This window comes from Falco peregrinus, chromosome 16 (genome assembly GCF_023634155.1).
Source record: "Falco peregrinus isolate bFalPer1 chromosome 16, bFalPer1.pri, whole genome shotgun sequence".
Classification (NCBI taxonomy): Eukaryota; Metazoa; Chordata; class Aves; order Falconiformes; family Falconidae; genus Falco; species Falco peregrinus.
Genome location: NC_073736.1, coordinates 1,783,187 through 1,799,619, shown reverse-complemented (window position 1 = coordinate 1,799,619; position 16,433 = coordinate 1,783,187). Strand labels below are relative to the sequence as shown.

General features: G+C 53.7%; 1 protein-coding gene across 15 annotated transcripts in view; it reads right to left on the bottom strand.

Annotated features, from left to right (window-relative positions):
• PPFIA4 (PTPRF interacting protein alpha 4) overlaps nt 1-15,739 on the bottom strand; it is a 57,599-nt gene extending 41,860 nt beyond the window's left edge. For 14 of the 15 annotated variants that reach the window (XM_055819919.1, XM_055819921.1, XM_055819922.1 and 11 more), the window contains exon 1: nt 15,677-15,734. The gene's annotated coding sequence lies outside the window, so the exon portion shown is untranslated. Of the gene's footprint in view, nt 1-15,676 lie in introns of all 15 variants that reach the window. The other variant, XM_055819920.1, reaches the window with a different exon arrangement.
• Between the last annotated feature and the right edge of the window lie 694 nt (nt 15,740-16,433).

The following is a 16,433-nucleotide window of genomic DNA, read 5'->3' as shown; positions in this document are numbered from 1 at the left end:
CCAGCAGGGAGCTTTGAGCAGAGTCCCCAAGGGCTTCACCCAGCTCCACCAGCCCTCTCCTTCCTCTCTCTCTTCATTAACCAGCACCCCTGTCCCCCAGCTAATGACCCGCATGGTTTATGGGGCAGAAAGGCCATGTCCTGCAGCCCAGGCAGATGGAGCAGGGCCAGGTGGCCTGGAGGGCAGAGCAGCCATGGACACCAGCCAGCTCCCTACCCAGTGTGGTCCCCATCCCAGCTGGGAGCCTCGGTGTATCAGTGGGGAGAGACAAGGGTGCCACCGAGCAACCATCCCCTTGAGATGTCCCCAAGGCACCCAGGGGTAAGTGAGCATGCTCCAGCCCATGCTATCACCATGCCATTTGGTGATCCTGTCACCCATCCTGCCTGCAGTGGTCCCAATGGTACATGCCCAGCACTGCCTTCATCCTTGTTCCTCTGCACCAGCACATGATCTAAGGATGCTCAGGACTGTGCTGGATGAGCAGAGAGACCAACCAGAGGAAATACAGTGACCCAGCACTGTTCCCCTGATTTGGGGGATTTGAAAAAAACAGCGTAAGCTTCAAATTGAGGGAACTAACACAAAATAGCTCCAGAAAGCGTGGGGAGTGTCGTGTCTGCAGTGATGCAGCAGTTCTCTGTGTCAGCAGAGCTCTCGTCTGAGCATTTATCGTCACAAAAAGCAGCACTGGGCATTAGTTCAGCTCAATTTCCAACTTGTTCCCTCTTAAAATGTCAGTTCTGTGGAGCTAAGGTAATGCAGTGAGCTCTGTGTCCTTGCTGGTAGCACTCAGTGCACCCCGGGCAAAGCCTCATGCCTGGCACCGAGAGCCCCAGCAGCTTGTCCCCTTGTCCCCACTGTGCTTCCTGCAAGGTCCCACAGTGATGGCCAGCTCACCCAAGAAGACCACTAAGGTGGTGGCCCCAGCCATGCCATCATCAGTCCTGGCCTGTGTATCCACCCATCACCTCCGAAGCACGTCCAAGAAGCATCCACCCCCGTTACGCCCATCGATGCAGAGTGCCTTGACACAGCACTTTGCAATGGCCCCCAGCACTTCAACGAGCTCCTGCACAAGCTGAGCTGAGCAAGCGTCCCTGTGGCCATGCACCGGTGCCAGGGATGATCCCCCAAACCCCCCCAGGAGGAGGCGAGAGCCGGATTTGGCCAATCCATGTGAGATATCACGAGGAGAGGGGGGAACAGTGTTTGCAGCTCAGCAGGCTTTTAGAGAAATTAAATGTAGGTAATTACACTCATGCACAACTGGCTGGAAGAGATGCAGGCATGGTGGTTTCCACCCTGTCTGTCTGGTTGAGCAGTGCTCCTGTGAGCACTCAAAAAAATGTGGTGGCCAGGAACCTTGAAATCCCTGGAGGGGGGATGAAGAGTTGGGGATGACCCAATGCTTTGGCAACACATCTGCTGCCTGAGATGACAATGTCATGCACTATTAAAAGCAAGCAGCATATTAAAGCTCACAAGCCACCAGGATGCACATAGGGTTGGGAGTCCCTCTCCACACACAACTCAAGCACAACAGCTGAGCCAACATTTTCTAGAAGGTTTAGTGACCGTTTTGCAGCTAGCTTTCGATTTCTGGCTTCTATTCAACATGATTTTGGACCCTGGGCATCCTACAGTGCCCTGTTCCTGCAGATGTTAGACCAAGCAGAACCCAGCTCCACTGGCACTGGCTTAGGGATGATTCAGCCCAAAGCAGCCTGTCCCTGAGATCCACCACATCACTGCTGCAGTGCCAGCACCATGCTGCTGCGATGCTGCGCTCACTCCAGGGCAATGTAGGGGGAAAAAAGTGTCAGGGTTGGTGGGATGCTTACCCCAACAGAAGTGACTCCCTGCCTGGACTCCCACGCTGTGCCCTCCTCCCACCTTACCAAGCTCAGATGATGACTGCAGCCACCAGCCCACCTGAGATGAGCCAATACAGGGGCATTTGCCAAGTGATGCTCAGGACATGCACACCTGATAGACAGAGCTCCCCGACCTTGTCCCTACTAGGTAAATGCACTAATTTATCTTAACCAGTTTTGGAAGGGGCCCTGGTTTGGACAGCTGCAAGCCCTTCCCTGCCAAAATAGTGATTCAGTGCCAGCTTGTCTAAAGCGATGCTTGCTGCTGGGTTTCACCTTGCTACCACCTACATCAGGACCTTCAGTCTACACAGACAGAGCAACAATACCTCCTTGACCCAGAAATCAACCCAGTGCAGGAACTCAAAAGGATTGAATTTACTCTCGACCCAGCATCCTGAAAATGGGAGGTGGGATTTTTACGCATTGTCCTTTGCAAAGGGCTTGGCCCTGCTGAAGGACATGGTGGACTTCAGGCTTGACTAGCCTCAGCCAAAGCGTTCACAGCACCTCTGGGCATGCACATTAACACCCACCTTGTATATCTGCCATCGTCATGGCACAGTGTGAAGTGCTGTCCAAAGACCCTCTCTCCACTCCAACATCACAACCACACCTGCCAGTCACCTCATTTCAGCTCAGTAGAGCCACCTCCACCTATCTGGACCTGCTGAGAACTGACACCCCAGGACAGCTCAACGGCTGGGTTCATATGTAGCAACGCAGTGCATCCTTACAGGCAATGCAGCACACAAAACCTCTCCCAAGGTGCTCCCACTCGAGATGTAGAGTCAGCCTGAACAAGACTCATCTCTCCCTACAGCCAAAGCCACCTTCCTCCCAGGCAATGGGTCCCCACGGCACCTTTGCAGGTCCAAATCCTTCCATGCGTGCAGTAGGCATTGATATGAGCCCACCTTGCTCCTAGATCTCAACAGACTTTCAAAGAACATTGGCCAAGCCTGAGGGCTGAAAGAAGATAAGGACCAAATCTTCCAGAGATACGGAGGAATTTAGTTCCCGAGGCCCAAGAACTGCATACTCACCCAGACTGGGCCTCGCCATCTCCTGTGCCTTTTGAGAAGCACATGACCATCCTCTAGCTGTGTCTAGTCTGGGGAACATGGGACAGGACAACACAAGAGGGTTTCTGGGTCAATCTTGGTCTCGTGACAGGGAACAGATGGGTTTTCTGGTGGGACTGATGTTCTGAAAAGCAATTACACATGAAGACATCCCCAACAGACTATACTGTGCTCTGGCCCAGAGCCCAAGTCATCTTGGGTTTGGATTTTAATTAGCCCGGTTTTGGTATCTGTTCTCTACTTCCCTCCAGATAATGATTTAATTATTACAGACATGTCTTCAAATTAGCAGCTTCCTCAGTGGATTATTCAGCTGGGATCTCCTCAATTAGAGAGCCCATCTCACCACCATCAAAAGAGAGGCTGGAGAGAACAAAGGAAAACCGAAACCCTTCCTGGAAAGAGAAACCAAGCACCCAGCTCCTAAGCAGGGGGCACTGCCAAGCCCTTCTCCTACATTTATCCATGTCTCACAGTTGGTTAAGAAACCTAGCTCCAAAACACACCCCAAACGTCTGTATCACGCATGACCACGGTGGCATCAAGGCTGGTCTTGTCTTCCCACCATCAAGCCTTCCCACTCAGCAGACCACAAGTATGGCCAAGCAAATTGTCCATGAGCCGCGACACAGACGCACTGCGTCCCCACTAACAGGATTGCACATTTGGGGATCTGCTAGGAGAAGGGATCCCGTGAGGACCTGGTGAGGACCCGGTGAGGACCCTGCTCATTGCTAGGCTACAAGTGCCCTTCTGCCCTCTGCCGGCTTGGTGCCACCCAGCAAGCCCCCCACGCTGGGAAGGACCACAAGGGAGAAGGGAAGGCAGGTGGCTGGTGGGACCAGGCAGAGAGTGAGGCAAGGCCCCCTACAGCAACCCCCATCTCCTCTGGCAGTGGGACTAGGCAGGGGCCATGCTGAGGTTCAGCAGGGCTCCAGGCCTGAGGGACAAAGGCTGAAGAGAGAACAGCAGAAAAGGTTGCCCAAAAGAAATACCAAATGTACATGGAAAGTGAAGGACATGGCACAGCAAGGGTGAAACCTTCCAAGTGCAGCTCTACAACACAACTTGGTGCCAATGAGCAGTAACTCACCCACAGAAAAGCTTTGCCCGCAGCTAAATTGCCAAGCAGACAGGTTGTCTCTCCACTGCAAGGCCTGGGCACAGCATCTCCATGCTGCAGGGCTTCAGCAAACCCTCCTCCCCAGCCTGGCACAATCCTTCTCCGCAATCTAGGCTGGGAAAAGTGGGAACACACTCATAAGGTACCCCATCTCTTGTTGCAAATGGCAATGAGCTCCAAGGACACATCAAGAACCACTTTGGTCCTTTTCCACCAATGCACTTGAACTACCGGCGACACATTGTGCTTCTCCCAGGACCCCCAAGATTTCCCTCACCAGTTGGTGCTACAATCCCCATGTTACTACCAGGGAACCAGATTTTGCAGCAGCCACTGGCAAAGCTCTACCGCCTCTCCCTCCTGTAGCATGGACAGCAGCAGAAAATCTCCCCTGGCTCCTCTGTCGCTGCAGTTCACACTCCAACAGATTAGCTTAAACCAGCTGCAGCTCCTGCTGCTGCAGGAAGAGCCCTCGAGCCACACGTGAGGCTGCAGCTGAAAACACAGCCCAGTTTTCTTGAAGCACAGACTAACACCCTGTCTGTGAGCTTAGAGCGACTCTCCTCCTCTGGTTCCCTTCCTGAACACAAGAAGAACAGCTGGACCGCAAAAATAGCCATGCAGTGCAGCCTGTTATCCCAGCTAAAGGGCTTGGGGATACAGCCTCGGCACCCCTTGTGCTCTGAGTGGGATATGGAGCCCTGTTCTCTGGGCAATGAGCCCCAGTCCACTGCACCACCACGGGCACCTTGCACCATGCCCCTCCAGGGCACGGCCTGGCTCTGTCCTCCCTGCCAGCCACCACAAGCCCCAGCATGTTTCAAGCTCTCCACCCCATCAGATTTGCTAAGGGAGATCAACAAATTTGCGAGCAAGCGTGGGGAGAAAAAAGCCCTGACAACACAAGTTCTTTCGTTTCATTTCCTTAAGATACCAGGCTAAAGAAGATGGGAGTGGAAGCGACACACAAGAGAAAGAGGGAAAGATTTTCATTAACCTGATCAGACCTCCTGGAATATGATAACAGAGGCAATAACAGACACCTCCCCCTTGGCCGAAGACAAAGAAAGGTTTCCTAGGTATGAAGAAGAGGAAGAAAATTGGAGTAGAAGAAAGGAAATGACTCAAAAATAGCTGAAATGTCAGATGTTATTAAAAAGCCTCCACCCAGAGAGAAATAATGACTGATGAGAACAGGGATATGATGGGGGAAGCTGAACAGCTGGAGAACAAGTGGGATGGGGAGCAAGCACCTGAAAATGGCTCTGCTCATCCCTGAAAGCCACCCTGGTGACTACAGTGGTGGGCTGACTTCTGGAGGTGTGCCTGGTGTGACCTGTGAGAAATTTAGGATGCTTTTGGCTGTGCCAGCAAGGAAGGCAAGAGCAGCTGCAGGAGACAGCAGCCCCAGGCCAGCCTCACCCCCCTGCAGACCAGCAAGCCCTCTAGGAGCTGCCGTTAAATGCCTCCATATTTTGAAGCATCCTTCACAGAGGCCCTCATCCTGCTCTCCGGCCACTCCTGGGCCATGCTGCCACTGTACCACGTCACAGGGTCCCTGCTCTGACTGCCTGAGGAGCTTTCTCAGGGTGCTTGCAGCACCATCAGCACAGCCACAAACCCAGCTGCCAGAATCCCAAGCAGAAAAGCAAAGTGAGCAGTCCCTCTGGCATCCTCTGCAAAGGGTCACCCATGCCTCCAGCCCCCTACGGACCACCCCACCCTCAGAGGAGCTGAGCCAGAACATCTGCAGCCAGGGTGGAACAGGGCCAGGACTGCAGCCTCCAGCTGTAGCCGGCAGCAGCTGGTGCCTACGGTGCCTACGTTAGGCAAGCACAAGCACGGCCTTGCACGGCCCCGGCTTTTTCAGGCTGCTGTGGTGACAGCCAGGGAGAGGAGTGTCTGGGCTGTATCAGTGTCACGCAGCATTGCGGGCTCAGTGGCTGCCGCTCCAGAGCAAAGGTAGCTCCATCCCAGCCTGGGAGGTTGAGCTGAAGTCATGCTGCTCTTGCTCTTCCAGCGCTGACACAAAGCCCCTTTCCTGCTCCCAGCGCGGGGGCAAGCTGGCGCTCCCCAGCTGATCTGCCTCTCCAGCATCTCACAAGCAGCAGCGTGAGGAGTTTTGCAGGCAGGAGCCGCTCAGATTCCCCGCAGCAGCCTCCCTTCTTGGCATCTCTCTCTATCACTTTCCCAGCTTTCTGTGAGCTGCATTTGCAGATAACATCCTTCTGAAACCCCTCAGCAGAGACCTCGATGTGCACACACCCAGCTCCCACCCCAGCTATCCACAGAGGTAGACACGTGCGTGCTAAGCCTTGCTTTGGCTCCACATTAATATGCATATGATATGGCCGGAGTTGCTCTGAATCTGACAATATTCGCTTTTTGGAAAACAACAAGAAGCAAGAGTCCAACTGCACACATCTCCCTGCCGGAGCAAGGCTGAGGGCAGCTGGGAGCCAGGAGCTGCAGCTGCACAGAGGCCAGACTCTTTCAAACCCAGACCATCATCTTCAGAGGAAGACAGAGGCAATAAAACTGTCACAGCAGCCACCATCGCCTTCTCCTTAGCAGCATCCTCCTATCACCACCAGTCCGGACCACCTCTCTCCAGCCAGCCTGCTCTGGTTACTGCTGTTATTACCACCTGTCCTGTGCTCATGACTCCTCACAGATTTATGAAAGCTTTGGGCACTACCAAGTGCACTTGGCAGCTGCCTCAGAGCGGATCAGCCTCAAACCAAGCCAAGGGGGGATGGAGAGGGGCAAAAGGAGACCATGAAGGTCCCCAACTGCCCCAAAGACTGGTTAACCTGGACACTCATCAGCATCTCCCAATCATTTGGGGATAAATCCTGCTAAATCTCATGCTTTTGGGAGAACAGGCTCAGGCAAATCTCCAGCTCACCAGCGACTAGATTGTAGCTGCCCCATGGTCACTCTCCTTGTGTACACACTTGCATTGAAGGAAAGAGGGTGGAAAAAGCTGAGGGTGAAGGCAGTACATGGGAAAAACCTTCTACTTCCTTCTCCACAACAGGTTTTTGGCATTTTGAGGCACACCAGGTCAGCACACGTGGAGCCTTGGAAGGAGAAAATCTGGGCACTGAGTGATGGATGACCTACTGCATCTTGGTCTGATAGACCAGGGTGGCTCTTCCTGGTAAGTCACTACACTTGTCCCCACCTGGGGCAGTGGCAGTACCTGCCTGGCATCTCCAATGGCTGGATTTCCTCCTACTTGCAGTGGAGAGCTACTTGGGGGAAACCAAGTAGCCAGTGTCTGCCAGCTATGCGGGGCTGGTAGCTGGTTTCCTCACCTTTTAAGCCTCCAAAACATACTTTTCTTCCCCCCCGCCCCTAGACTGAGGGAATTATCAACGCTTGTGTTCATGGCCTGACCATATTGCAGCAGGGTGTAGAACTCCCAGCTACCAGCCAACTCTGTTAGCTGTGTGTGCCTCAAGCCTGTGCTCGCCCACTGCTCCAGGAAGCATTTACAGCTCAGAAATTAACTCCCCCAGCAGTGTAAGGGTTTATTGCATAGAGATGGAAAGAGGAAAATCCAAATACCTTCAATTCAAAGTCTCCTAAGAAACACATCCATTTAGAGCATCACTCATGTTTTATAGCCTCAGCACCTCCCAGCTATGCTGAACCTCTTTTCACATCCATTGCATCCAGCACGGCTCCAAAATCCCCCAGTCAATGCCACAAAGCCAGTAAGCCAGTTTTCCACTTCACCCCAAGATCACAGCACATGTTATTAGCCCCTGGCTTCATTTGTAGACCAACAGATGAGCTCTCCCTGCCCTGCCAGTAAGGTCAAGAGGCTGAAATATGCTGAAGAAAAAAAGCCTGCTTGCTTCCAAGTTACACACCAGTCTGTCCAGTGCCCTGCATGAACTGCAAACACCAGCATGCCCTCTGCATCACCCATTACAGAGAGAACCAGCTACTCAAACTGAAGCAGTCAGTCCCCTTCCCTGTATTCCACATCTCAAAGCCAGACATGCAAATGCAAATTATGTATTTACTGCAGAGGATGTAATAGACACCTGGGGCACACACACGGAGGGTATAACAGGAACGAAGTGCAGTACACTGTGTTATCAAGAGCTCCTAAAGTGGGCAGGTACTTGAGCACAAGAGCATCTTCATGGGCAGTGTTGGGGAGACGGGTCTGTTCACCTCTGCTCTCCTCACCACAGGGACAGCTCAGGGGCTTGGAGGGCTTCCGCGATGGGCTGGAAGGGATTTTGGAGTGCCTTTCCCGTGCCCCGAGATGGCCAAGCACACTTGGCCTGCCCTTCCCTGGGAAGGTCACCAACAACAATGGCATTTTCTTTGGCGGTCACTGAGGGTCCATCTCTTTGGTGAAAGGATGCGTTTTGCGGGGTATTTTGCTTGATGCTACATCAGGGATGAGTTTCCCCACCTGGACCCTGCTTCCCTGAACACTACTGCACCCCTGATTAACACATTTCACAGCACAGAGAGTAAAAGTAATAAATGTTCATTTACCCCAAAGATCGACACAGCTGCTTCATTACTTAAAGACCAGATTTCAAGAGCAGAATTTCACCCTTTGTAGCATAACAGATGTCCTGCACTGAGCCATGCAGCAATACTTAAATAAAAAATGGTGGCTGTACAATAGCCAAGTCATTTGAGAATTAAAGCGCTGGTATTTTTAGGCAGCAGGAGTACGTGTGGGAGAGATCTCAAAGTGCAGGCTGATGCCATTTACTGCAGGGCAGTTAGAATTAGATTTATTGACGACGTGTGATTTGAAAGCGACACCAGCGCTCATGAAGAGCCACGCGGTGATCAGCAATGCTGAGGCTTATTTCAGCTTCATTTTAAGAGACAAAATTTCTTTACATACATGCAAATATGAAGGACATGCAGAACGAAAGCCATTTCTACTTGCAGAGATGCTCTCATTGCCATCTCCAAAAATGGCCACTGCAAAAGACTTGTAACTAAATTAACTAGAAGCAGATGATCAAAAAGGGGAAAAATGCTCTTTTTTTTTAATACGGCAGCCCCAAAGTGTTGGCAATAATCAAATGATTATCATCCAGGTTTTGATGCTGGGAAGGAGGAAAGAGAAGCCTCTCTTCATCAAATACTAGCTGCTCTCTGGGTGTCATATCTGGATACCAGACAGCTAACAGCAGCAAAGCAAACCCTTTCTGGACCTGGGCTCAAAGGAAACACAGCTCTGATCTAGAAAGATGAGCCTTCTGCCTCCAATTAAACACTTACTAGATTAAAATTAGTTAAGTCATATTATTCTGCACATGGCAACTGGAGAGCCCAATCCTCTGGAAGGGTTCAGGGAGGTGTCTCTCCAAGGGATGCTTGCAGTGACCTTAGAGACCTCGTTCTGTCCCCTGTGTCTCAACAAAGCTTGCAGGCACCTGCCTCCAGGTGCTGCGATGCTGGGGAGGAGTGAGGGCAGCAACTCTCCAAAGGCAGACGGGAATCTGCAGGACTTCCACTTACCCACAGTCTAGCACAGCCAAGTTTTCCAAGTGGCAAAGCAGCAGACAACATTTGGTTTGCTCAACAGCTCCATGGGTCCTTTAGGGGCTTGGGTTCACAGCTCCTCTGCCCTCACAAAGCTTCCCGCAATCCTCCCCAGCCTGCCTTAGCCAAAATGCCTGGCTCGCTCTCACCATGCAGGCCTGGCCCTGCCTGCCTCCTCACTGCAGGAGATGTGGTCCCCCTTTGCTCATGCCAGTAGTGCATCCATGGCTGGACATTGCCACTGACGTCCCCAGACATGCAGCAACTACCAGGGTGGCACAGGGACTGGATCTCTGCTGCAACCAGCAGCTCTGCAGGGGGATGCAGCTGACGGAAATGCCATCCTCAGCTGGGGTAGGAAACACATTATCGGCACAATGGGATGGCAAAGGCACCGTCAGCGCTATGTCCCAGGGATGCCCACCCTGGCCGACCCACACTAGCCCTGGCCAGAAATCAGCTGCGGCAACACCAGGAAGCCCCATGGAAACAATCTCTTGTGCATACACAGGAGAAAAGCAGTATCTGGCTGTGCCGCCCTCACACTTCATTCCCACCACCCCTTCCTGAGAGCAGAGAACTCAGCTTTGCAGCATGCCAGGGGAAGCAAACATAACAAGAAGACATTCAGCACCACAGCTACCTCATCCTGCAGAGAAACTGTTCAAGACGCTGTGGCACTTTCCAAGCCTCAAACCGATGCCGTGTTCCAATGAGCCTTGAAATGCTGCCCTGTGCTCCCCAAACCTAGGTCTCACCCAGGGAGACCCACAGTCTAGCTGGGTGCTCCCTTGGATGAAGCAGGAATTTCAAGCCACAGTGCTTTCCACCACCCCAGGGACACAAGGCTCAGGTCTGTCCCTGAAGGACCAAGGACAGGAGGGTGTAGATCCTGTAATTCCCTGGCTGTGGGGCTGGCCTGACCTGAGCTCCCTGAGTGGGCTCGCAGGACAGTGAGCCATCAAGGCGCTTTATGAGAGCTCACTCCCCCAAATAAGAACATCATCTTGCAACTTCACCCGGAGAAATCACACTCGCACAAGGTACTTGCAGGTTATGTGGGACAGTTTGGGACCAGAATAACTTCCTTTCCTGGCTGATCAGTGTGTGAATAAATCAGCCACAGCCAAAAATAACCTCTGGACCTTTTCTGACTCCTTCCTGCAAAGCAGTTTTGGAGGGATGCTAGAAAGAGGCCAAGATCTAGTTAGTACAGCTGCCAGACACTGAATTATGGGGCAGATTAACTGGATTATCGAGGCTGTAAACTTTCTACAAGCCCATCTCTTTCCCCTCACTGTCTGCAGCCCCTGGCACCATGAATTTCTGCAAGGGGAACAGCAGTAGGCACCACCACCAGACCTATTTAATTCATGCCTAAGAGCTTCAGATCAGGTTTATGACACCTGTTTTAATGCCACAGCAAGGCTACAAATATCTTTCCTGATTTTGGAAGCCAGAAAGGCCAGGCTTTGGCAGGAGAGGATCTGTTTGAAGATGTACTGCACTAATGAGACTCCCAGAAAGGTGAGCGCTGGGCTGGAAGCACGGCCAAACATTCCCCTTTCCCCAGGCTCCAGCTATCTGGTGTGCAGCCCAAGAGATAGCCTACCTCTTGCGTATCAAACCCCTCAGGGCACCATGCAGCAGCCAGCCCTGCAACAGTGCGTTTCTTCTGTCCCAGAAGATCAGCTGCATCACAAACAATGCTAGCCAGGGAGGTAAAACCCATTCGTAATTATGGAAAAAATTCATTTCTGCCAAGAAAAGGTGGAAACAGGAGCTTTAAATCAATGTGCCTGGTGGATGGGCAGCAATTTTGGGAGTGGGTCGCTTCCGGTGCTGTGCCATCCTGCCCTGACGATGGATCCTCTCCCCTCTGGGATGCTGGATGGAGAGTCCAGGCAGGAGAGCATCCTTCCCTGCTGCACATCCCCGCGGCACAGCACTCGCTATTTAAAGCTATCGGCCGCACGTTGTCAACGTCTCACCTCCCTGCAGAGGATCTGGGCCCATGCCCCAGCGTTTCCTGGCCTGACACTGCCTCCGTGACCCCCAGCATGCAGTGGCAGGGGCTCAGCACAGCTGATGCTGCCTGGGAGGCTGCAGGGGAGAGGGGCATCACACAGCAAAAAACCCTGGGAACTGCCCGCTCCTGGAAATTGGTCACAACAGACAGGAGGATGGGGGAAATGAGCTCTCATTCACCGCTTGCTTTCTTCTTCTTTTTTTTTTTTTTTTTTTTTTTACACACACACACCCCCCGTTTGTTTTTTTTTTTAATGCAATTAAAGGCAGCCACCCAGCCGGTACTTCCTCGCGCTTGCCAAGAGAAGCGTGGCAGAAACTGAAAACCGGGAGCTGAAAAAAAATATCTATCTGCATTTCAGATAAATTCCAGCCTTGTCAGTCCTGCAGGATTACAGTGCTGGAGAGAGCGACCCATGAGCTGATTTAAAACACCAGGGTGGAGATTCAGGAAAGGAAGGGCAACTTGGAGGACACAGGGTCAGCCCCCTCCTGGCCAGCGACTTTTGGCCCTGTCTTTTGGAGAAGGTTTGGCACCCAGCTCCAAGATCCCTCCACCTCCCCACTGCAGGATGGAAATCGCTGCACTGCCAGTGCTGCACAGGGGCTGAGGGGCAGGCAGCGTTGCTCTATGCACAGCTTTGCACATAAATGAGAGAGAGAGAGAAACACCCACTTCATTCCTTAGGGCATCCTCACCGCACAAATTAAATGGAGGGCTTTACGATGTCCCCACAAGGATTTTAACCTGCTTGACCACAGCCCAGAAAAAAAATCCGATTATATCAGCACAACTTTTTTTAGCAAAGAGCCTTGAATCATTTTTCACTACTTCTACTCCAGATGGGCCCAAATGCGGACCTGTTCCCCAACACTGCAGTTGTTTCATGTGATATTTTCCCTTCCAAATGCCAACTCGTGTGTGCACACCCACACGTGCACCCACCTCCAAGCCTTTTGGCATCATTTGCTCTGAGAAGGGCCCTTTAAGCACTGAAAACTCCCAACCACATCCCTCAGGAGCTCGGTCAGGGCTTGGACCCACTTGCGGAGCCCAGACCAGAGCCCTCACCCTCAGTCAGGACCATCAGTCACCCCCATACTTGGTGCTTGGCATTTCACAGAAAGCACCTGTGAAGTAGGGGGTTGTTACTGCCTTTACACCTCTCTGGTAAGAAAGCTGGGCAATGGACTCAGCATCCTTCCCCTCCAGCTACCAGCCCGGAGACCTCCCAGCTCACTTTTGAGAATCACCTGGGAAACCTCAGACTCACCAAAGCATTCTTTAGGAGGAAATTAATTGTAAAACAAGGTTTCAAGGTTTGCTAAAAAAATCCAGTATATGTCTGCTTGGCTGGAAAACATGAAATGGCAGTGGACAGATACTTGCGCTGAAGTCATTCCTTGTCCCCAGAGAGTGGAGACCTCCAGAAGCATTTCCAGTTGGACCCAAGTCTGGGTTCAGCACCCTCTGAGGTTTCAGGGCTGCCTCCCTCAGCTTCAGCGCAAACTCCCACCTCTAACAGAGTATTTAGGCTCTCTCTTCACACTGACTCACGGCCATGATCTCCCCAGCCAGCACACCACGATCCCATCATCTGCCCAGCTCGCACTCACTCAGCCTCCTTCTCCTCACACTACCACACTTGTGCCTGTCCCTATCCCCCTGCACCCCAGCAGGAGCTGCCTGAAAGAGCAAGGCTTGAAAAAAAGGGCCCTCAAAAGATACAGGCAAGGAGGTTTTGAGGGTGTTTTTTACTGGCAGCACGTTCTTAGACAATTGAGACCGGCAGGAACCCAAATCTCCAGCAAGATCAATCCCCGAGCATCTGCTCTTCAACTGCTGGCAAGCGTGGAGGCACAGCTGGACCAAGCCACTGGTACAGAGCAAGACCTCCTCGCCCTCGCCATGAAGCCAGAAAGCTGCACAGAGATGGACAAGCCATTTAATCCCACATCGGCCAAGTCACAGCTGAGCTGGCCACCCCGGAAAGCCAGATCACCAGTCCCACCATCAATTTCTCAGAAACCTGCTAGTTTAGGGGCTCCCCATCACCCTCCAGCTGGTGATATAAGTCCCAGCCAACCTCTGGTCTGTCTCCTTGAAAAGAGATGTAGGAGAAGCAAGCACCAAAGCTGGGAAGTCGTCTGTGCAACTGAACACCTCTGGGTGCCACGGGGACAGCACCAGCATCCTGTGCTGGCAGCTCCCTGACAAATCTCTAGGGAAGTCCCTAGAGATCAGTCCTGTTTCCCAACCAGCACTGTCCTGAGATGCAGGGAGCACCACATTGTGGTATCCCCAACAGCACAGATACCTAAGACTCCCAGACCATCAGAGCTATGAAAACACTGACTTTCCACCTCCTGGGCAGGTTTCTGGGCAGCACTGCAAACAAGAAACTCCTGAATCACATGGGCACACTCATCCAGGTACCAAACTCCAGCTCACACCTTGCCTCTGTACCAGCTCACACTCGTGAAGTGGCATGGTGGTATCAAACCCACCAGGAAAACTTCATTCCAGCGTATGAGCAGATGGTGGCAAACGAGCTTAAATGAATACTTTGCCAACCCTGACTTGGCCAAAACCAGGGCGTCCCCAGAAGGTTTTGCACAGCTTTAACAAAACCCAGCTTCCTAAGCCAATTGCTGTTATAATGATGCCATTTAGGGGATAAACAAGCCCTTAAAGGCTGGTTATTCAGGAGAAAATCATGGTGTCTGGAGGCAGCTTGCCACAGCTGTGATGAGATGGCACCAGCTGACAAGAGGATGGGAACCAGTGTGAGCACAGCTGGAGCTAGCCAAGCTGGCTGGATGCTCACTGGGCTGGTCCAGCCCTGAGCACAGTGGGCATCTGCCCAGTGCCAATGTCCAGGCTGGACCAGCTTGGTGAGCATCTGCCCAGTTCCGAACTGGACCAGCTTGGTGGGCATTTACCTTCTACCAAGCTCCAGGCTGAACCAGCCCCATGAGCATCTGTCTAGCCAGCATCCCCATGAGCTGGTCCAGCCCAGAGCTCAGTGCCAAGCAGACACTCACTGGGCTGATACAGCCCAGAGATTTGCACTGGGTGGATGCTTGCAGGGCAGATGCTCGAGGGCTGGAGACAGTATTCAGGGAGGTAGGGGGATACAGTGTGGGGAAATCAGAGAAGCAGAAGGCCAGGGTAGGGCCAGTCTCACCAAGATGCCTTCCCCCCCTCCTCACTGTAAGGTGGCAGCATGAGGGGGATGTGGGGGGGTGCAAAAGGACAGCTTGGGACCATACTGAGGGGCTTCCAGGGGCAGAGAACAGCTGAAAACCCCTCCCCACTCCTGAGTTACAGGAACCACTGCCCCCCCCCCAAATCACGCAGCCTCAGGGGAGGTGGATGTGCCCACCCCTTCACCCCTCCTGCCTGCACACCCAGCGGGGATGGGGGAGCACATCTGCCTTCTCAGCCCCCTGCCTTGTGGCCAGCTGTGTGTGTGGGGTGAGCAAACCCTTGGCTCAGATGCCCAGCCTGGGGGTAATGTCAAGGGACAGCAAGTCCCCCCACAATCCAGATAGGGCGTGAGGATGACATCCCTCCAGCTCAGATGTAACCCAAGGGAAATGGAGGAGCTCAGCACACCGCCTGACCCAGACACCCCCTCCAAGGGGTAAAGGGGTGGGAGACAAAGCACCCCCGGACTGAAGCAGCCCCTCCTGGGGGCCAGAACATCCCTGCGGGGCACCGCAGGCCAGAGCATCCCAAGCCCAGCCCCACCCGGGGGACAATGGGGAGCAAAGCCCCACCAGCTCACCCCCACGGGAGGGCGCAGAGCATCCCTTCGAGGGAGGGGGGGCAGAGCATCCCCGAGAAGGCAGAAAGGGTAGAGCCTCCCGAGTCCAGCCCCACCAAGGGGGCAGAAGCGAGGCTGAGCGTCCCCTACCCAGCCCCTCTGGGGGACCACGGGGGCAGAGCGTCCTCCGCCCGGTTCCGCGTGGGGCGAAGCATCCCCCTGGGCAGCATGGGGCCGCCCGGCCCCGCCCGCACTCACCGACCGCCGAAGTCGCTGGAAGCCGCCGCCGCCACCGCGCCGCTGCCTCCCGCTGCCCGCCCCGCCCCGCCCCTGCGTCAGCATCCCCGCCTGGCCACGCCCCGCTGGCCACGCCCCGCGGGGTGAGGTAGGGGTCGGGGGGCTGGGGGGACAGGAACCCCCCTGGGAAGGGCATAGAACTCTCTTGGGGGGCAGGAACCTCCTTGTGGTTTAGTAGCCCCCAAGGGGGCAGGACTCTCCTGGGGTGCTTGTGTAGCCCTGGGTGTCCCTTCCCTCCCCCTCCAGCTGCAGAGACCACCACCGTGTGGGAGCAGAGATGGGCCAGGCGGTGAGCCCCATGCTCTGCCACATCCCCTTCCTCGCCATGCCGAGGCCCAGCTCTGAGCTGTGGGGGGGAAAAAGGCACATCGCCCCTCCTGGTTTCGGTGGCAGTGGATGTGCGAGGCTGTACCATCGCCCTTGGCTCCTTCCCTGGTGAGGGTCTCTTGCACCCTAAAATGGGATTTGAGACAGAGGCTGCCCAGGAACTGCAGCGGGAGCAGCTGAAGGGCTAACCCACCCCAGCATCCTACCCCACACAGGGAGACATCGTTAACAGATAAGTGATTAATTTGGGGCCCCTGAAATCACAAGATGCCACTCCTCCCCTCACACAGCCCCAGCATCCAGCCCTCACCAAGGAGCTCTTCTCAGCAAGGCAGCTGGGAACGAGTGGGATCACCGGCATCGTCAGGGAGCAGCACCAGCTCCATCATCG